At 50.8% G+C, this 21,879-nt stretch overlaps 1 protein-coding gene across 1 annotated transcript in view; it reads right to left on the minus strand.

Annotated features, from left to right (window-relative positions):
• Accsl (1-aminocyclopropane-1-carboxylate synthase homolog (inactive) like) overlaps nt 1-3,276 on the minus strand; it is a 56,711-nt gene extending 53,435 nt beyond the window's left edge. The window contains exon 1 of the mRNA XM_026404874.2: nt 3,194-3,276. The gene's annotated coding sequence lies outside the window, so the exon portion shown is untranslated. The remainder of the gene's footprint in view (nt 1-3,193) is intronic.
• Between the last annotated feature and the right edge of the window lie 18,603 nt (nt 3,277-21,879).

Below are 21,879 nucleotides of genomic sequence, written 5' to 3' on the forward strand. Positions count from 1 at the left end.
CCGTAAGTGGAACTATCAAAAGTCAGTGTGGAGGGTGGGCTAAATCCGGGGTCTCAGCCCTAACAGATGCAATGTCTCTCCTTTATAATAAATATTTAGTAACACCCCGTTTACCTTCCAAAATGAAATCTATAGAAAAAGAAACTATCCGCTCACTAAAGTGAAATGCGCAGGCAGACACACACACACACACACACACACACACACACACACACACACTCTGCTTTAACTATAATATAAAGGACAACTGTAGGGATCATAAGGTGGCCTAAAGTCACAATGGATCATGCTGTGGCTACACTGACGGGCTGATGGAGGCTGAGGCCGCCCTGCATGCCAGGACTCCCTAGGCACATCGCAGCTGGGCGTGCAGGCTGCCTGGAATCCTAAACTGGTGACTTAGATGTCAATGGCATTGCCAGCAAGGGCTGGCTGTGTTTTCTGAGATGGTGAACATCTCAGTATAGCTCAGAACAAAAAAGATAGGTCCATACGGTAGCTGCAGTCCAGGCAAATTAAGTGAATATCAAAATGGAAAAAAAAAACACCTTTGCATTAGATAAAGAAAAGAATAATATTCCAGGTTTGGATATTTAAAATCAGGTAGCCCCTCCACCCCCCACCACAACTGTGATTTTGTAAGTGTGACACCCAGATCAGCAGCATGAGGATCACCGTGAATTGTTAGAAATGGTGTTTCCTCACCCTGCCACAGACCTGACGAGTCAGGAAACCTGAAGCAAAGCCCAGTTCAAGTTTGAGAAATACTGCTCTAGAGCAGCCTGCGGCTGCATATAGGTTGTGCAGGACGAAGGGAGAGTTTCCTTGTACATTCCAGAATCTGCAGCAGCCTTGACAAATTCCAGTTCACCCCCCAATCACTGCCCCTGATACCCCCACAGGTCCCAAACAGCCCCACCGAGGAGCAGTGGACTAGATGGTCAATGAGGATCCCCTGTTGGGTTTCAGGAGATCCTTGGTCTTGGTGCAGGGCTGGCAGAGAAGGGGGCATGCAAAGGACTGGGCAGGCAGGGGGAGTCACCCAGGATGCCCGTGGTCCTGGTTGACAAAGCTGCTCACCCCTGCAAGGGTCAGCCAGGGGGCTGCTCTTTGCTCCTGATGGCTGGAATGAAGCAGAAAGAGAGGCTCAGCTTCCAAAGGCCCTTTCAAACTGCAGTGAGAGCACTTGGCCATGGGAATAGAACAGTCCCGGCTCTCTGGATGGTGCTGGGTCCACAGACATCTCTCCTCTAGGCAGCCGCAACCATGTGTGGGGTCAGGACGCTACTGAGGACGCAGCCCAGCCATGCCCAGCAGAGGAAGAAGAGCTGCAGCTTGCCTGGGTCTCAACCCCTGAGGCTGGAAGCCAAGTCCCAGAACCCAGGAGAGCCTCGGGCGTGGACACGCTTGCTTGGTCTGCTGGCCAACCCCACGGGCTGCACTGGGATGCCCCGCTTCCGCCCTGCCCCTGTCCCGACCAACAGCCAGACTCTGCTGGCTCCGTCTGCCCAGGAGAACAGGAGGGGCCATAGGCCATGAATTACTCGGGTTGTTTCAGCCCAGGGGTCTGGCAAGTGGGGTCAACCAGGCCAGTAGCATGGCCCCCTTCACTGTGGCCCTGTTGTCACCACACACTGCATTGGCAGAGATGGTCAGTGTTCTCTCTAGTCCGCATGCCCCCTTCTTCCAAGGCACCCGGCCCTTGCTCTCAGGCCAGCGGGGTGTTTAGGCACCAGCCAGCAAGGTGCTAGTAGAAACACGCGTACCGCTTCAGAGTCCCGCTTCTCAGAGCAGCTGGGCCTCCTCCATATTCTCAGTTGCTCTTTCAACCATCAGGATGCAGCTGACAAGGAACTAAACAATGGAAGAGCCCTGCCACCAGCGAGCTGGGTCCCTGAATCACTGTATGGAGGAGAACCACACGCAAACCAGGAATGGTCATCTCAGATTTCCATGTAGAGTCGAAATATTGTGAATTTCTTTTGAAGTTCAAAATTCTATTGTGTTGAGTCATTACGCATCCTGTGGTCTGTCTGCTACTGCAGTCTAGGCTAAGCTAATACAGTCCGTGACACTAGTATATGGTGACACTGGATCATATCTGCAGCACCTGGCAGTGGAGATGGAACTTGCCAAGGCCTCTTTCTACCAGTGGAAAGTGAATCTCTGACACTGATCACACCTTGCACTTGAGCAAAGTGAAGTAAGGCTGGCCATCAGAGGGCTCTGAGCAGGTACGCGGCACCCCTGTTGAAACTTAATCTCCAACATGATCGTGTTAAGAGATGGAGCTTTTAGGACATGATTAAGCCAGGAGGGCCCCAGCCTCCTAAATGGGATCTATGACACTATAGAAAAGGTCAAAAGGGGCATCCTAGTCCCTTTCCCCCTTCTGTTCCTTCTGTCATGAGCATTTGTCCCCTCCAGAGGGTGCAGACATAAGGCAGCAGCATATTGGAAGTAGAGCAAGCCCTCACCAGACACAGAATCTGCCAGCACCCTGATCTTGGACTTCCCAGCCACAGAATCATGAGAAATAAATTACCTAGCCTAAAGCATTTTGTTACAGCAGCAGGAATGAACTAAGACAGTTAGGTACCATCCTCAGCACCCAACCTGTATTAACTCCACATCTCTTCCCCACATTCCCATGAAGTAGAGTACTCATCCCATTTCACAGATGCATAAATTGAGGCGGAGAGAAATGAAAAGTGTCAGATCTAGTAAGTGGCAGAGGTGGGGCTTGGAGCCAGGCTTACTGGAGTGAGAGCTTTTGCAGCGAGGAGTCAGGAAGGCCCAGGAGCCAAGGGCAGCTCCCAGGTTCCTGGCAGGGTAACTGAGAACTTGTGGGGCCTCCGCTTTCCCTGCTGGCCTGGAATGCAGACAGGCCAGGCTGCAAGCCAGAGGGCTGCCTGACCTCCTGGCTGGGGCAGTACCCAGGGTGGCCCCGTCTCTGTGGGATCCAAGGAGTCTCTGAAGGAAGGAGTGCGTGGACTGCAGACCCCACCCCCCGCATCAGAACCCCCTGCCTGGTGTCCAGTTCTGGCAGTCAGTGGGCAAGCTTTGCACAGGGGGGCAGGCAGGCTGGGGCCAGGCCAGGACACCGAGGGGCCAGAGCCAGCCCCCCATTTCTCCATATTGCAGATGGGGAACCAGCCCCCCACCCTGAATCCCCTTTGGGTGCCCAACTTACATCACTGCTGCGTGGGGGCTATGGAGCCCGGGTTGGGACGCAGGATGCGGGGCCCAGGCTGCAAGGAAGGGCAGGGCTGGGAGTGAGGGGCAGAGGAGGGCAAGGTCGGGCCCTCTGAGCCCATCCTGTGAGCAGAGACCTGCAGCCACCACATGGCCTCAGGCAGGAAAGGAAACAGGAGGCTTCTCAAAATAGAGCAGGAGCGTGCAGCTCGGCTGTATTTCCCAGCTCCCACCATCTGGCCAAGCCGGGCCGGAAGAGAGGCGGGGGAGGGGACAGCCTGCGTGTGGATGGGCTCTCACTGTCAAGTCCAGACAAGAAGGCCGCCCAGCCCTCACCCAGCACATCCCCTGCCAGGCATGGTGTTCCTCCTTCGGACTCTTAAAGCATGACTGTAGGGCAAAGATCAAGGACATCTGACAGCTGGGGAAACCAAGGCTCAGAGAGGTAAAGTGATTTGTCCAAAGTCACACAGCTGGTAAGTGGCAGAGCCGAGTTGAGTCCAGTGCTCAGCCATCCCCGCAGCACCTGGAGGCCTAACAGCAGAGCTGCCGCCTGCACCGTCCCCGGAACCCGCTGTTAGTCTCTGGCCTTGAATCTAACCGTAGACCAGCTCCCCCAACAAAAGCCGAGTTTGTGATTCACCATGAGGACTAGACTGTCACAAGCCTGTGGCTGCCCATGAGGTCTGGCAGGAGGGGGCTCCATCCCTCTGGAGGCCTTGGTGACAGTGCTGGGCCTGCAGGACAGGGGTGGCTTTTACTCCCAACCGCTGCCCCTGCCAGCAACCCTTCCAGCTAGTGTTGCCCTGGGCGCCCTGATGCAGAGGGGGTCAGGAGGTGGCGGAGAGGGCAAATTCTTTGAGGGACACCAGGGGTCAGGGAACAGCATGAAGGGGAGGGGAGGAAAGAAGAGAAAAGGAGAAAAAGGGAGAGAACAGCAAAAGAAGGAAGGAGGAGAGTGGGATGGGAGGAGGACAGGTAAGTGCCACTGCATGGGGGAGGGCGCAGGAATGGAGCGGCCACTGCGCCCAGCTTTCCCACGGGGCAGCCAGCAGCAGAGCCTGGGTCAGGGGCATCCAGAGCCCGTGGGTGCCTGAGGGCAGGCAGGAGGGTTTCCTGGAGGAGGGTCCAGCCACGGGAGTGGAGATGGACAGGAGGCCTGGCTCAGGCCACCCGCCTCTGCAGGCCGCACCCTGGGTGCTTCTCAACAGCTCGCCCTCCCGAGAGCTCTGGGCCCTGGGACACCTGGCTTCTGGGTCTGGGTCGCTCCCGCATTTTCTCAGGTCCTCTGCACCGAGCCTGGGCTGGGGCCGGGACTCGGTGGTAGAGGCCCTGGGTTCCACCCTCAGCACCACATGAAAATAAATCAACAAATAAAGGTATTGTGTCCAACTACAGCTAAAAATATCAAAACAAAACAAACAAACAAACAAACAAAAATAAACAGGCCTGAGAGCAAAGGGGAGATGGGCTCCCCGCCTCCAGAAAGCTGAGCCCCACTCAGCCTGTAACAGGGCCGCCATGGAGCTGGGCCTCCCGGGCCTCCAGAAGTTTCCAGCAACAGTGGGAGCGCGAGACGGCAGGTGGCAGAGAGCATCACTGATGCCTTTCGCTTCTCTCCTCAGTCCTGAGTGGGACCTGGGGCTTCCTGGTAGGGGCCTCGTCCCCACTGTCTCACGGAAGCCTGTGAGCACATCTGAACCCCACCACAGAGCCACACGGCGGGAGGGCGCTCCCCCAGGGCTGCGGGGTGGCTGGGGTGGAGCACCCAGCTGGCATGCGCAAAGCCCTGGGTCCCATCCCAGCCCCGCAAAAGTGAAAAGGCTCTTGAGAAAGAGGCGATGAGTCCTGGTCCGAACTTCCCTAGTTAGTCCTCTGGTAAGTGTGCACTTGGGATCAGCCCGTCTTGCGCTGAGAATTGATGCTGGACACGTTGTCTAATTTCCATGGGCCTTGGATTCCCCCACTGTAAAATGGGAGCAAGAAGGGTCTGTAGCACCTGGAGCGAGGTCAGAGGAGGTGACCTGGGCAACGCACTCGGCAGAGCACGTGGCATTTAGAAAATACCCAGGAACCGTCAGCTGTCGGTATCCATCACAGCTATGGTGCCAGCCGTGTTACAGCACACAACAGGACCTTGCTGCAGGCCCCGTGCTTGGCACCAGAACTCTAAGAGGGAAAATTGCTGGGACCTGTCCCCGGGCCCAGGAGTGCACAGCCAAATGCCCAGAGCAGGCAAGAGCTAAAAGGGAGTTGTCACACTTGAGTATGAATTAGTTAGAAGCAGGGAGGACACCTCCTAGTGAAAGGACCAAGCCCACATGAGAAAGGCCCCAGGGGAACTCTAGCCTGAGGCTAAGGCATGGGGGATTTGTCCATCCTGTTGTGCTTTGTTGGGTGGGGGTGGGAATGCAGATCTGACCCCAGACAGAAACCAGGAAAAACAGTTTCCATGAAAATTTTTGCAGAATCTGGAAATTCCCTGCAGGAGGGAGAGGAAGAGGCTTCAGTTCAAAGTGCCTCAAAGGAAAGAATCCTCTCTGCTTGCCAAGAGCCCATTGTTGTTCTCACCACGGTCCAGCCGAGACCAGTTTCTGCCAGAGTCTCACCCTGCTCAGGCCTTGAACCCCGGCCTGCTAGATTTTCCTGGTTCTGTTCACTTGGGAAGAGACTCGGGTCTATTTTGGGAAGTGGGCCTGGTCTCGTGCTCTGTGCTGACTCCTCCTTCCCCAGATTGGAACACTCACTGACCCCGGCCTGGGTGACCTTTGTGGCTCTGGGGACACAGAGCAAGCCAGGGAGCCGGGCTGAGGAGTGATGGGCCTAGGGGGGGACTTGGTGGACTGGTGACCCAGATTTCACTTCCTGTCCTCTTCCCTCCATTTCCCAGACACCAGCTGCAGCGGACACTGAGCTGGGCCAGCGGGAAACCTTACACTGGCTCTGCACGAGAAGCCTCTCTGGCTCCACTTGTGCTCTGAGTCAGTCACCTTCAGCCCCTTCCCAGTGTCCCACTGGGGACAGAGAACCTGGCACTTTCTAATGGAGTCTGGAAATCAGCACACCCAGTCCAGCCACACCCCATTCCACAGAGGGGCAAACTGAGGCCCAGAATGGGGCAGAGACCTGCTCAGAGCTACACCACCGGTGGGTGGCACAGTCGCAGACATCCAGTTCAGGTCTTCCGACTGGTTCTCAGCCAGTTCAGCAGGTATTTGCTCAATAAATCAATGAATGGTTGGATGGACACAAGGACGGAGCCAGGACGCAGAGTCAGAGGAATGGAGAACCGAGAAGCTGGCTCTCAGGGGCGGCTGGGCCCAGCCCCGCCGTGCCCACTCCGGGCAGTGCTGGGTACTGGGCATTGCTGGGACTGCCTTCTAGTCCAGGACTCGCTTTCTCTGGCTCTTCCTAGAGAGCCTTTCTCTTTCCTCTTCTGGGCTGAGGGAGGTGAGGGAAAGAGTCCGGCATCTAGTTAACAAAAATTCTTTGGGGGCGTTCATGCCCTGAAGATGGAATTTGCACTGCCCTTGGGGGGCACGAACACCCAAGGAGCAAATAAAGGAAGAGGTGACGGCCAGCTGGGTCCCGGGCCTGGAAGCAGCAGTGCGGAGGGGCTTGGTGGAGGGAAGGATGCATGAGGGCAGGTCTTCGTGGCCTCTCTGAGCTGAGCCAAGAAAACGAGAAGGAGAGCGCTCAGGACCCTGTGGACAGGGCTTTCCCAGGCAGAAGCAGCAGCAGGTGCAAAGTCCCTTCGGTGAGCAAGAGCTTGGCACTGTCACCAAAGAAAGGCCACCACAGTGCCTGGGGCATGGTGAGGGGCAGGGCAGGCCCCAGGAGAGGTCTGTGAGGCTGGCCAGGCCCGGGCCAGTCCCACAGGGGCAGCTGAGGAGGCCGTGGGAGGAGTGGCGGGCTCTGGGTGAGGGTGACGGGGGTGGGGTGGAGAGGGACACTGGTCAGGACGGGAAAGGACGTCCCCTGCCTGGTGGCAGTGTGGAAGGGAGCTCAGGGTGGCCACACAACTGGGAGTGGCCCCATTGGTGGCTGCAGTGGGTCCGTGTGCCATTTCTGAAGATGGGGGTGGTGGTGGGCTGAAGCCCTGGGCGTGGGCCGAGCTGAGCCTGAGAGGCCCTTAGGCCTGCGGGGGACCCCGGGGAGGAAGGCGCTGGGCGCTCACTGACTAACCAGGGCATCACCTGGGCTGGGCCACTTAGGTGCCCATCAGACTGCGCCCTCGGGGCAGGGCTGAGCCTCTTTGCTCCTAGCCCCAATAAAGAATCCAAAGGGCAGAGACCAGAGGGACAGCTCTCCTACAGCTGCAAAGGGCCCACGGAGACAGTGGTCCCGGCCGGTCCCTGGGAGACTCAGCCTCGTGTCTCTGGGTCACGTGTCTCCCTCCTCCCTCCCTCCCTGCCTACCAGCTTCCTGCCAGGAAACGCCGCCCCCACCGGCCCCTCACCTAGATCACTAACTAGACTCAGCTCTGACTTCGGAGTCCACTTCCTTGCCAGAGCACTTTGCTCCCATGATCTCGGAGTGTCCTTGAAACCAGCCTGGGCGCAGTGGGCAGAGGGGTAGCACTGCTGCTGCCCACAGGAGACAAGGAGAAAGCACCCAGGGGTGGGACCCCGAGAGGACTCGGGCCTCCTGTCACCCTGCTTCACCAGGAAGTGCTAGAGACACCACATTTAAAATAAATGGCGAGAAGCACCTCAGCAGGAGAAGTCTGCCTGAGTCCCTTCAGGCTGCCGAAACACAATGCCAGGGACCAAGTGGCTCAAAAACAACAGAAACTTGTTTCTCACACTCCGGAGGCTGGGCTGTCTAGGTCAAGGCGCGGCAGACTCCGTGTCTGGTGAGGGCCTGCCGTCTGGTTCACAGATGGCGCCTTCCTGCGGGTGTCCTGGCATGGCGGAAGGTAGGAATTCTCTCCAGCTCCTGAAAGGCACTGATCCCATGCATGGGGGTCCCACCCCTAACCTAGTCACCACCCCAAGGCCCCACGTCCTATACCTTGGAACTAGGTTTCAACATACAAATTCAGAGGGGACACAAACATTCAGGCCGTAGCAGAGCATCCCTGATGGCATTACAGCCATGTGACATCAGACCAAAGGGTGAGCCGGGCTGGGCAAGGCCTCCAGGAACACAGGGCCGAGTGGCAGGTGACTGCTGCACAAGGCCTTGCCCACCTCTGCACGGGATGCCAGGGAAAAGCCAGCCTCCTCCACAGCCTCCTTCCGTAGCCTCCCAGGTTCTACCAGATTCTGTTAGAGGCCAGCCTCTCCTGACAGCTCCCAGCAGTATGGAGGACCCTGCAGAGGCTGGGAAGAATTCAGGCCCTCCTCGGGGAAACTCCTGGGGCTCAGTTTTCTCATGTGGCAAAGGGGGAGCTGGATGCGCTGTGGTAGGCTTCTTCCCGTCCTCATCCCGTCCCGCTCCGATCCAAAGGTTCCCGCGCTCCCACTCTGAATGATGCCCAGGAGGACCTAGAGACTGTGATATGATGCCCCCTCCCAGCACCACACCTGCCCAGGGCCACCCCTCTCTGGTGGCCGTGAGCCAGGGGGTCCCACAGGAGCACCCAGCCATTTCCCACCAGGCACACCACCTGCTCTCTGCAGCCAGGGCTTGTGGCCCCAGGTCTGAGCAGCTTCCCTGTTAGGCAAGGCTGTGACAGGAAGGGGACAGAATCTACCTCTGCTTGGAAAACCAATTGTGCAACTCTGTCCTTCTGGGGCCGGGGAGGCACGTGGCCAACGGGAAGGCTGTCTGAAGGAGCCAGGGCCTTCTTTGAAATGAATATTTTGGCCAGACGCACAAAGAAATGTCCTTTTGGACGTCACTAACTCTCGGTCACTGCTAATTGACTCAGAGCCTGGCTGCAGTGTCCTGTCCGGCATCCCTGGAGACGGAGCCTTGCAGGGCTGGTGTCCACTGACATGGAGTGGAGTGAAACCTGCACTCATCCCCTCGGTTTGTACCCAGAGGTGGCCTGAGCCTGTGGCACGTTCCTGGGCTTCCTCTCGAGGCCAGCAAGGGAAATCCTCCCAGTAACCAGTGAAAGTTGCTTTGGATCAAGTCAAATAAAGTGAACAAGGGACAGAGAGGCATGAGAGGCCCAAGTGGTTCTGAAGATAGTGAAATAACCGAGCCCTCGTCTGGAACCTGCGCATAGTTACACGTGTCGCACGCTCCCTCAGGCCAGGCTCAGGACGGGACTTTATGTGTGTCGCTACTCCGCTCACAGGGCCTCGCACAGCAGGTTGCCTTAGCAGTTTCCCAAGCAAGGAAACTGCAGCTCTGAGGGCTCGGGTCATTACCCAAGCCACAGTTACTGGGTAGAGGGGCTGGAATCCAAACCAAGTCCCCACAGGTTCCTCATGACTCTTCTGAAGGACAGCATTTCAAGTGCAATTCACAAAAGGGACTCTCCATCGCTCCATGGGTTCCTTGAAAAGTGACTGTGACTCTCATGATCTCCGCCTAACAGCACTCTCGGCTTTATCTTTGCGCCCCGCAGCCCTGAGCATCCGTCCTGGCCATGACACCTCCTTTCCCTCACTCAGGTCTGCGGGCTCTCGAGAGGCCTTCTCTGTCCCTCACCACAGAAACAGCCCCCCAGCTCCTGTCAGCCTCCTCTGTGCCTTCCTCTCTCTCTCTACTGTCCTCTTGGCAGTGACCAGCACCCAAATGCATCTTGTGTTTTTACTGCTAGAGACTGCCTGTCCCTCGAACTAGACCCCACAGTCATGTAAGTCAGGACCACATCCCCTGTCCTAGGCACATAGTAGATGCTCAATAAATATTTCTGGGTGAATACATAAATGAAAGCAAAGTTCATTCCTTTTTGCTTATAATATTCTCTAATGAAAATTTGGCCTCCTTTTTCTCTTTAATTAATTCAAAGTAATCGAGTGTTTCCTGAAGTGCCTTTTTTCTAGAGCCTCTTCCCAGCCAGGCGTGAAGGTGCTGCCTGTCACCCCAGCTGTGCTGCAGGCTGAGGCAGGAGAATTACAAGTCTGAGGCCAGCCTGGGCAACTTAGCAAGACCCTGTCTCAAAATAACATTAAAAAGGCTGAGGATGTGGCTCAGTGGCAGGGCACTTGCCTAGTGTGTGTGAGGCCCTGGGCTCCATCGCCAGCACCACCACCACAACCAAACAAACAAAACTCAACAATGAAACGCCTTTTTACCCAAATCCTTATCCTATTTTCCCATTCAAGGGCCTTGAGAGCTTGGGAGAGGGAGGTATGATCATCCCCATTGAGGAAGGAGCCAAATAGGGGGTAGGGGGCCAGGGATGGGGTGCACTCAGACCCCTCCAAGGTTCAGGGACTTGTCCCCCACCCTCATGCAGCAGCTGTCTCTGGGGAGCGCCTCAGCTAATGAGAGCTTCCTCCTCAGTGTCACACACCTTCCTGACTGACCCACGTGGAGGCCTGCCTCTGGATCCCCACATGGGACAGTGCCCCCAGGGCTGCCCACGCAGGGGACCTGGGTGGTGGTCAGCTGGCCCCTGGGGACCTGGCCCTAGACAGGGAGCTTCCCCTGCACATCCTCCAGCCAGTCCACTGAGGCCGAGCCGGAGCCTGGAGCTTCTGTTGCAGCGTTTGGGCTACTGCATGCCAAGTCCAGTGTGGTGGGGACCAGGCCAGACGCTCAGCAGACGGCCAGAGTCACACGAGCACCAATAAAGGGAGCTGACAAAGGAGTCAAGAAGGCCTTGGGGTGAGAGAGGGGTCGTTAGGTGGTCCTGGGAAGGCCTCCCTGAGGCACGGAAGGGGCCAGGGGCCAGCTGCGGGTCCCGCCACGCTCCACAGCTGCTGGCTACGGCAAGACTGGGGGGGCTCAGGCTCTGTCACCCTAAGAATTAGCGAGTTAGGAAGGCCAGTTGTTGGAGCCCCCTTCAGGTCACCAACAGCTCCCGCTCTGTTCCAGGGAGCTGGGTATGTCACCAACGTCTGTCAAAGCTTTGTCAGCAAAGGATCCTTGCCACTCACTGCCTTCAGAGTCACAAACAGAGCAGGACCCCACAGTGGAGACTCTGGGCTTTCACTTCTTTACAGGGAGGACGTTCAGTGGAGGTAGAAGGAGAAATGGAGGTGGGGACGGTGCCTGAGGCAGGCGGAGGGGCGGAGGAAGGGGTCAGCTGGCCTTCCTCACAACCTCCGCCAAAGCCATCTTGGGCACGGGCACCAAGGCCACGCCCTCCCCAGCTTGGGGAACTCTGCCAAGAAGGACAGCCCAGGAGCAGCTCATGGGCAAAGCTTTGGTGGCCAGAGCTCAGCTTTGGGCCACCTCCCAGGCCTCCCAAGGCAAACTCCCCAGAGTAAGAACAAAGGAAGAGCCTCCATCCTGTCCTCCCGTGGGCCCTGGGAGGCAGGAGGAGTGGGTAACTGGGAGGGGCGTGTGCCAGGCCACCTTGGGAGGAAGGAGTGTTTTCCGTGCACATGCCTGGATCAAAGATGACTGCTGTGTTCTCGATTGTATTTTAAAGGTAAGTGTGGCTGTTGCTGCACATCCTGCCAATCCACCCCACCTTGCAGCTTTGAGCTGAGAACATCTTCAAGCCCAGCCTCGAGGCCTGGGGCTCTCTTCCAGCCCCAGGATCCAGTTCCCTGGGGCAGGTCCTAGGGTGCCAGGGACTCAGTGCTCTCTAGGGGCTGAGCTCAGACAGTGGAACGGGAGCCTGATGGGTAAATGCCCCTGCTTCACGCCCCCCATGTGGGACTCCAGGGGGGTATCTGCTACCAGTCTCCCAGAGGTCCCAGGTGGACTGAGTCCACCTCCCACCAAGGCGACCTGCTCGGGAGTGCAACCCACACTGGTTTCCTGCCCTTGCTCCTTTCTCCTCCCCTCGCCGCCTCCTGAAATCACACCCTAAATATATTGCATGAAAATTCTCCCCTCAGGTTTGCTTCCAGGGGTTCTTATACCAACGACATGTTGGATGTCCAGGGACAGAGGACACGCAGTGAGGCCTGGGCTCCAATTCTGGCTTCACTCTCTGCCAGCCACGTGACAAGCGTGTGGCCTCAATTTCTTCACCGCTTAAATGAGGACGTTAATAAGAGCCCCAACCACAATAGTATGTTGTAAGGATGGAATGAGATAATTCATATAAAGCAGTGTTCAAAAAACCTGGTACTTGGCAAACACTCAAAATTATTACTAGCTGTCACCGGGCAAGGTGATGTCCGCCCTCCCACCCCATAATCCAGCTACTCAGGAGGCTGAGGCTCAAAGGAACATAAGTTCAAGGTTAGCCTCGGTAATTTAGCAAAATTAAAAGGGCTGGGAATATGGCTTAGTGGTAGAGCACCTCTGGGTTCAATCTCCAGTACTGACAAAAAAAGAAAGAAAAAAGAAAACCACAATAATGCAACCATGTAAAAATTGTTCAGTTGCAACATTTTTATTTTTAAAAATAAATTAATTTTTTTTTTGTACAGGGGATTGAACCATTGAACCCAGGGGCATTTTACCACTGAGTTATATCCCCAGCCCTTTTTATTTTGAGATAGGGTCTCCCTCAGTTGCCCAGGCTGGCTTCAAACTCGGAATCCTCCTGCCTCAGCCTCCGGAGTCACTAGATTAAAGGCAAGCACCACTGCACTCAGCTATTTTTTTCATCTTAAGCAATCGTACATATTTAGGGGTAGGTATAGTGTGACATTTCAATACATGTCTAAAATGTGAAATGATCAGATCAAAGTCATTGGCATATTTATCACCTCAGACATTTGTCACTCTTTCATGTTAGGAACATTCAAAAGCCCCACCACCACCAGCAGCTATTTGGAAACATTCAATGACCTGTTGCCAACCTCGGTTACTTACGGTGCTCACGAACACTGGAAGCCACTCCTGCAACCCACTGTGCCCCCCACCTGGCAGCGGCCTTCTCTCGTCCCCTCCCACACCCTCAGCCCCTGCACACCACTACTCTAGCCTCCACCTGCCATGAGATCAACATTTTAGCTTTCCATATAAATGATAGCACGCAGTATTTGTCTTTCTGCCGGCAATATTTTTTAAAGATTGGTAATATCCTGGGGTGATAAGGAAGCAGCAAGAACGGGCAGCTGATGAGAACGTAAATTGCTCCCATCTTTCAGCAGAGCAGCTGGTCGCTCTTACTCAAATTCACAGATCACTTGTCAGGATATCTCCTATAGGAGTCCCACACTTGGGCAAGAAGAGTCAGCTTCGAGAATATTCATTACGCCACTGGGTAAAGAAAAAATTTTAAAGCAGCTCAAATGATGATTGATAGGGAATCAGATAAAGAAATCGTGGTATATCCAAATAAGAGAATACTAGGCAATTAAGGAGAACAGGAGATTTACATGAGCTTCGGGGAAGAGAATACTGAGATTGATTATGAGTGGAAAAAAGCAGTTGCACAGGTCTATAAACAGTAAGATTCTATTTCTGATTAAATAACACTTTCATGTGTCCTTGTAAATTTTTGTAATTGTATAGATAAATCTGGAAATAACAGCAAGAAGTGGTAGTTCTTTTTCTTCTTTTAATTTTTTTGACTGAAAAAAATCCAGGGGTGCTTTGTCACTGAGCTACATCCCCAGTTCTTTTTATTTTGAGACAGGGTCTGGCTAATTTGCTAAGGGTCTCCTAAGTTGCTGAGGCTGGCCTCAAACTTGCAATCCTCCTGCCTCAGCCTCCCAGGTTACTGGGAATATATTTGCCTCTGCTTCTGTCAGTTGTAAGTTATTTTTGAGGTTTAGGATTATAGAAAACTTTTACATGAAGCCTCAAACATCTGTAGTGTTGGAAATTTTGAAACAGGCATATAATCAGGAACCATGCCAACTCCCATTGCCTTCCTCGCTCCCCATTTCTCTTGATCCACAGGTCATGGAGTAGATCCCATGCAAGTGTCACCCCCACCCCCAAAACCACCTGGGACATGCTGCATTCTACTGATTCTAGAGACAGACAATAAGAGACCTAGCCCCAGTAACAGAATAATTATAACTAAAGAAATCTCAAAAAATAACACATGTGCCACACGCTGACAAAATTATGTGCATCAAAGAAAAAATGGAAGGAGAAAAACAGCAAAATATTACCAGGAGAGACACATGGGTGATTTTTTTGTTCTTGCTATGATTTTTCTCATATTTCTCATATTTTCTATAAGCAAACACCTCACTTACACTTAGAAACAAAGCACACACATTTTAAAGAAATGACATCCAAGAGGGATGGCCACAACTTGGCATAACTCACCTTTCAGGCAATAGTGAGAATACTCTGAAAAATGTCGATATGGAAATCAAACATAAGGTGCCTCAGGTGGTCTAAGGCCTCTCTGGATGGTTGTAGTCTTTAGCTTATAGTTAAAGACCAGGATCTCTGCAAAAAAACAGGGCATCCATCCCTAGCTGTCATGCAGATGGCAATGTATCTCATCAAGCATTGATCCGGGTCAGGTTTTGGAGGAATAGAAACCATGAGCAATCTTACTTTGGCCAGACATAGGCCACCTTGAACCTGCCCTGAGGCTCTCTCCTTGGTCCCTTACTCAGACTTAAAGAAAAACAATTAGAACCTTTTTTTACCCAGAAATAATAACAACAATAATCAATAACAGTCTTCCCCCTTAAATCCCAAATCCTAGTTTCTCCCACGCAGAGTTGGGCTGACCACTAGAGGAATGAGAACTCCTTACCAGGCCAGTTGACCCTGGAGAACGTGCAGGACACAACTGGGAGAGGAGCAGCCTTCCCTTTTATTGGTCAAAGCCCCACCTCTCTACCAAGCAATCCCACCCATTTCATCCGGGGTTTGAAGCATCAAGGAGATGAGGTGTCTCATCAACCCCATCGAGCACTGTCTCAAGCAAGGGGAGGAAAACAAGTCTCCCCACTTCAAAAGGATGCAGCGCTGGGAGAAGGTGCCTCCCTTCTCCAGGTAGTAATGGGATCCACCTGTGGGTGGGGGCTCACGGGGTCTTGGCAATGGGGAGGCTGAGGAGGGAGCTTCTGGGCTCCTGGATCCCCCACCTTACTAGGCTCTCTTTATTGATCCTGCAGCCACTTATCACAGGTTAAGGCTTCTGTCTTTCATTATCCTCTAAGAGCCTCTTACAAAAATGTCAGATAAAACAATGGTCCAAGGACAGGACTTCACCAACTGAGCTGGTCTTCACCTCCAAGAGACAAAGGAAATACTTTTCCTGCCTGGTGACACCGTGTCCATTGTCAGTTGCCCGGTATATCTGGAGCACATCCTAAGTGTTGTACAAGCATGATGTCATCTGAGACCCACATGGTCCTCACCATCTTGAAGAGGAGGGAACTGAGACTCAGAGAGATGAGGTGACTTGCAAAGGTCACACAACTGGTGTGAAGTAAGGTCAGGGTTCACACCTAAGTCCACCCGACTCCAGCATTAGAGAGTACTGTTAGATTTAGAGAGAGAGAGAGAGAGAGAGAGAGAGAGCGCACTCTGAAACCCACTCAGTGGGTTCCTAAGATGTTAATTACCTTATTTTATCGCTATTGTAACAAATAACCACAAATGTATTAGTTTCAAGTTCAGAAGGAGATCAGAAGTCTAAAATAGTTCTCACTGGGCTAAAATCAAGGTGCTGGATGAACGGTGCTCCCTTCTGGTTCCTCTAAGGGAAATCCATTCCCCTTCCTTTTCTGCTTCTAGAGGCTGCCTGCATTCCTGGGCTCACGGCCCCTCCCACCATCTTCAGGGTCAGCAGGGGCCAGCCCAGTCCTTCCCACCTGGCCACCTCTTTGGTTCTCACTCTTCTGTCCTCCTCATCCCCACAGAAAGATCATCAGGATTATATTGGGCACCCTGATAATCCAGATAATTCCAGATAGTCTCCCAGTTTAAGGTTACCAGATTAACAGCCTTCATTCCACCTGCAGCCGTAATTCCCCCTTGTTATGTAACATGACATATTATTCATGGCGGTGGGGGAGAAGAGGATGTCTTTGGGGGACAGTCTTCGGCCCACCACATTCAGAGAATCAGTAAGTTCATGAGGTCATCAAAATCCAGGGTCTGGCTTTTACCTTCACACAGGAAGTGAGACACTGATTTAGCCTCACCAAAAAATGTCCAAGACAGGGAATCAAAGGCAAGGAATGGCCTATCACAGTGGGAGAAATAGCATTTCCAGAGACCATGTCCACTTAAGGGACCACCGTCCTGTCCCTGACAAGGTCAGAAAGACCCAGCATGGGCTGAGGTTGTGGCTCAGTGGTAGAGCACTCGCCTACTACGCATGAAGCACTGGGTTCGATCCTCAGCACCACATAAAAATAAAATAAGGATACTGTGTCCACCTCCAACTAAAAAGTAAAATATTTTTTAAAAAAGAGAAATACCCAGGGGCTGGGGATGTGGCTCAAGCGGTAGCGCGCTCGCCTGGCATGCGTGCGGCCCGGGTTCGATCCTCAGCACCACATACAAACGAAGATGTTGTGTCCGCCAAGAACTAAAAAATAAATATTAAAAATTCTCTCTCTCTCTCTCTCTCTCTCTCACTCTCTCTTTAAAAAAAAATAAATAAAAATACTTTAAAAAAAAGAGAGAAATACCCAGCATGAGGATTATTTACACAATCTAATTCACATATACTCTTATGAAAGTATTCTCTATAAGATATTCAAACACTACAGAAATGACAGTGAGACACTGTAACATGCTTACCAGAACCTCTTCCTGGTCTCCCTAGGAACACCCTCGCCCTCTCTCCAGCCTTTCCGTTATCTAGTGTGGCCATGTGTCTGGTGCCAATACCATGCCATTTTTGTTACTATAGCTCAGTAGTATAGTTTAAGGTCTGGTGTTATGATGCCTCCTGCGTCACTTTTCTTGCTAAGGATTGCTTTAGCTATTCTAGGTCTCTTATTTTTTTCCAAATGAATTTTATGATTGCTTTTTCTAGTTCTATGAAGAATGCTATTGGTATTTTAATAGGAACTGCATTAAATCTGTATAACAGTTTTGATAATATGGCCATTTTAACAATATTAATTCTGCCTACCCAAGAGAATGGAAGATTTTTCCATCTTCTAAGGTCTTCTTCAATTTCTTTCTTTAGTGTTCTGTAGTTTTCATTGTAGAGGTCTTTTACCTCTCTTGATTGATTCTCAAAAACAACAAAAAAAATTTTTTGAGGCTATTGGGAATGGGCTAGTTTTCCTAATTTCTCTTGCAGTGGGTTCATCGCTGATGTACAGAAACACATTTGGGTGTTAGTTTTCTATCATGCTACTTTGCTGAATTCATTTATTAGTTCTAGAAGTTTTCTGGTGGAATTCTTTGGAACTTTTAAATATAGAATCATGTCATTGGCAAATAGTCATAGTTTTAGTTCTTCTTTTCCTACTTATATCCCTTTAATTTCTTTTGTCTGTCTGATTATGCTGGCTAGAGTTTCAAGGATGATGTTGAATAGAAGTGGTGAAAGAGGGCATCCTTGCCTTGTTCCAGTTTTTAGAGGGAATGATTTCAATTTTTCTCCATTTAGAATGATATTGGCCTTGGGTTTTGCATAGATAGCTTTTACAATGTTGAAGTATGTTCCTGCTATGCCTAGTTTTTCTAGTGTTTTGAACTTGAAGCGATGCTGTATTTTATCAAATGCTTTTTCTGCATCTATTGAGATGAACATATGATTTTTTGTTTAAATCTATTGATATAGTGTATTACATTTATTTTATTTATTTTTTAATATTTTATTTTAGATGTAGTTGGACACAATACCTTTATTTTATTTTTATGTGGTGCTGAGGATTGAACCCAGGACCCCGCACATGCCAGACAAGCGCTCTACCGCTGAGCCACAACTCCAGCCCCTGTATTACATTTATTGATTTCCATATTGAACAAACCTTGCATCCGTGGGATAAACCCCACTTGATTGTGGTGCACTATACTTTTAGTATTTTTTTGTATGTGATTTGCCAGATTTTTTTTTACTTTTTATTCTAATTTGTTATATATGACAGCAGAATGCATTACAAATATTACACAAATAGAGTACAATTTTTCATATCTCTGGTTGTACACAAAGTATATTCACACCATTCTTGTCTTCATACATGTACTTAGGGTAATGATGTCCATCTCATTCAACCATCTTTTCTACCCCCATATCTCCTCCCTTCCCCTCCCACCCCTTTGCCCTACCTGGAGTTTGTCTATTTCTCCCATGATCCCCCTCCCAACCCCACTATGAATCAGCCTCCTTATATAAAAGAAAACATTTGGCACTTGGTTTTTGGGGGATTGGCTAGCTTCACTTAGCATTATATTCTCCAACTCCATCCATTTACTTTTTTTCTTTTTTATTACTGAGAAATAGCCCATTGTGTGTGTGTGTGTGTGTGTGTGTGCGTGTGTATGTGTGTGTGTGTGTGTGTGTATCACATTTTCTTTATCCATTCGTCTACTGAAGGGCATCTAGGTTGATTCCACAGTTTAGTTATTGTGAATTATTCTGCTGTAAACATTGAAGTGGCTGTGTCCCTGTAGTATACTGTTTTTAAGTCCTTTAAGGAGTGGGATAGCTGGGTCAAATGGTGGTTCCGTTCCCAGTTTTCCAAGGAATCTCCATATTGCTTCCCATATTGGCTGCATCAATTTGCAGTGAATCTTATTGAGAACTTTTGCATCTACATTCATCAGGGATATTGGTCTGAAGTTTACTTTCCTTGATGTGTCTTTGTCCAGTTTTTCTCTTTTTGTAGCAACCTTCTGGAGAGACCTAACTCGGGGTCCCACAAAAACCACTTAATCCTTTTTGAAGGCAGCACCCCAGCAAGACCTAATGACTTCTTAGGAGGCCCCACCTTTTAAAGATCCCACCACCTCTGAATATCATCACAATGGAGACCAGGCTTCCAAAGCATGAACACTTGGAGGACACATTCAAATGGCATCCAAACCATAGCACCATGTGACACATGCTGACCAAGGAGGATAAGCATGGGGGGAAGGGCCCCATTTCCAGGCCCAGCCACAGACAAGAGGACCCTCCCTGCTCCTTCTCCTCCTTAGGGAACTGTAACACTCCAATTTACCATGGCAGAGCCTCAGGATTAAACTGGAATTCCGGGTCACTGCTTGGAGGAGAGAGGCTCATTAGCACTTGTTTTAGACTTTATGAGCCAGAAATAATGCTTCATGGTGTATGCCAAGGAGCTTTGGTCAGTTGTTATACAGCTCATTGTAGAAAATACTCATTTAAGTTTTGTTAGATCATCCAGGATGATTTACATCACAGAAACATAAAGCATATAAGTCTAACGCAAATAGAGAAACTGAGTCTTGGTCAAAGAGTACAAACTTTCAGTTATGACATGAATGAGTTCTGGGGACTTGACATACATGGTGACTCTAGTCAGTGCTGTCTTGTACACCTGTCTGCTCAGACAGTCGGTCGGTCAAGTGTTCTCACACAAAAAATGTGGTAGCTACGTGAGGTGGTAGATGTGTTAATTAGCTCAATTGTCATAATAATTTCAAACGTACACCTTAAATACGTACAGTCTTTATTTGTCAATGCTGCCTAAATATAGCTAAAATAAGAAAAGATTATGTCTTGATATGAATGCTATTTTGAAACTCGTTATTTTCATTTAGTAGTAAACCAACAGCAGCTTTGGGTACATACAGGTCTACTTAGCTTTCTTAAAGGCGTCAAATTTCTCCACGCAAAGTTGCTCTGCGATGGACCTTGCCAGCCACACCCTTCATGGACATTTCAAATGATTCTTGTTTTTTGATGTGACAGCACTGCCAGACACCTGCATGTCCACCTTCCCACAGCCTTGTGGCAGCTCCCACACAGGAGAACAGCTGGGAGCCAAAGGCTCACTCACACATTTTTTTGAAAGGGTCATCATTCTTTCCAAAATATTATCTTGGAGGATTTTCATCAAAGCACCTTCTCCTAAGTCTGAACTGATGTCAACTCTCTGAGTGAAGGAAAATGCTCACGTTCCCAACTCCTTGCCAATCCTAGTACCAACAAGCTGTGCCATCTCTGCCAATGTGGCAGATAAGAAATGATAGCTCATTTTCCTTTTTATGTTTTAATTTTTAATTCAGTGAATTGGAAGGTTGCATTTCTCTCTTCATTATCCAGTATTTGGGTGGACACAGGATCACAGACTGGGAGATGGGCGGTCCTAGGGGTCCTCCATGTTATCAACCTCCCCAAGGGATTATGCTGGACCCACATAATAACATATTCCTGGCCGCCAGAATTCAGAGTCTATCCTGATCTGGATGAAGGGAACCATATCCTATCTTTTGGGCTTATAGCACTATTTTAGAAATAATTTTTAAATGGCTGCTGTGTATCAAGCACTGGCTCTACACTCAGGATAGGAGACGAGGAATGGCCTTCCCTTCCCTCCCTTCTTGCTAGAAGACCATGATTTTTTTCTTTACTCCTGTCCATGTGCTCCAGGCACTCTGGGTCCTTCTCCTTCCTAAAACAGGTCCGTGATGGGTCCTTCTAGACAGCTAAAACATAGGTACATAATTCCACCCAAGGAAATGCTCAGGGATATCTGAGAGGAGGGTCCTGAGATTTTCTTTGCACCTAAAGGGAGTCACAGGGCAGGATCCTGTTCAGAGTTTCAGCAAGCATCTTGGTACCATCAGACGGCAAGCCAAGAGGACAAGCCGGTGTCCTGGGGATGGTGCAGATTTGGAAAGGTGGAGGCTTCCTGAATGCTGAGAGACATCTCTGAGCTCCTGGATTAATCAACCCTCAAACCACCCAACCCTAGATTTCTGGTGATATGAGAATATAAGCAGTCCTTCCTGATTAACCACTTGGTGTTGAGTCTTCAGTTACTGGCACCTGAAAACGCGCTCTATGTCATGCTCTATGTTACCCCTTCCAGGGAAGGCAAGAATTTGTTTATGGAGGGAAATAGCCATACAACGGGACATTATTCAGCTTTAAAAGCAAGGAGAAACTTTTTGTTCTTTTTTACTGGCACATTATAATCCCACACGATGGTGGAATTCATTGTTACATATTCGTAACCTGCACACAATGTAACAATATAATTTGGTCAAGTTCATCCCATGACCTTCCCTTTCCCTCCCCAGGGAGAAAAAATTGACACTCGCTACAACACGATGACCCTTCATGACACGACTCTCAGTGAAAGAAGCCACAAAAAGAACAAACTTCACCTGATTCCTTTGATGTGGGGTTCCTAGGATAGTCACATGCACAGAGACAGAAAGCAGAATGGTGGTCACCAGGGGCCGGCGGGTAGGGAGAGGGAGCCATTTTGTATGCCATGGGTGCAGAGCTTCATTGTGGCAAGATGAAGAGTTCTGGGGACAGGTGGTGGGGACGGGTACACAGCAATGAGGGTAGATAATCAGGTGGTTCCTAAAAGTTCAGTGCCTTTCCAACTTGGAGTGACTATTGGGTGTCATCTCTGATTACGGTGATCAATCCTGTGGCTCTCTTTGGGTCACCTCCAAGGTGCCTCAGCCCCTCCTAGGAAGAGAGAGGACTCCTGCACTTAATGCCTGGTTTAGGTCAGGACAGATCAGACCAGCCTTTTGGGTTGGCGGCCTGTGCCCTCTGCAGAGCCTGCTGAGGCAGTTAGGCATGACAGGAAGGGCCTCCCACCCAGACTTGCTCCTGCTTAC

The sequence above is a fragment of the Urocitellus parryii genome, chromosome 4 (genome assembly GCF_045843805.1).
Source record: "Urocitellus parryii isolate mUroPar1 chromosome 4, mUroPar1.hap1, whole genome shotgun sequence".
Classification (NCBI taxonomy): domain Eukaryota; kingdom Metazoa; phylum Chordata; class Mammalia; order Rodentia; family Sciuridae; genus Urocitellus; species Urocitellus parryii.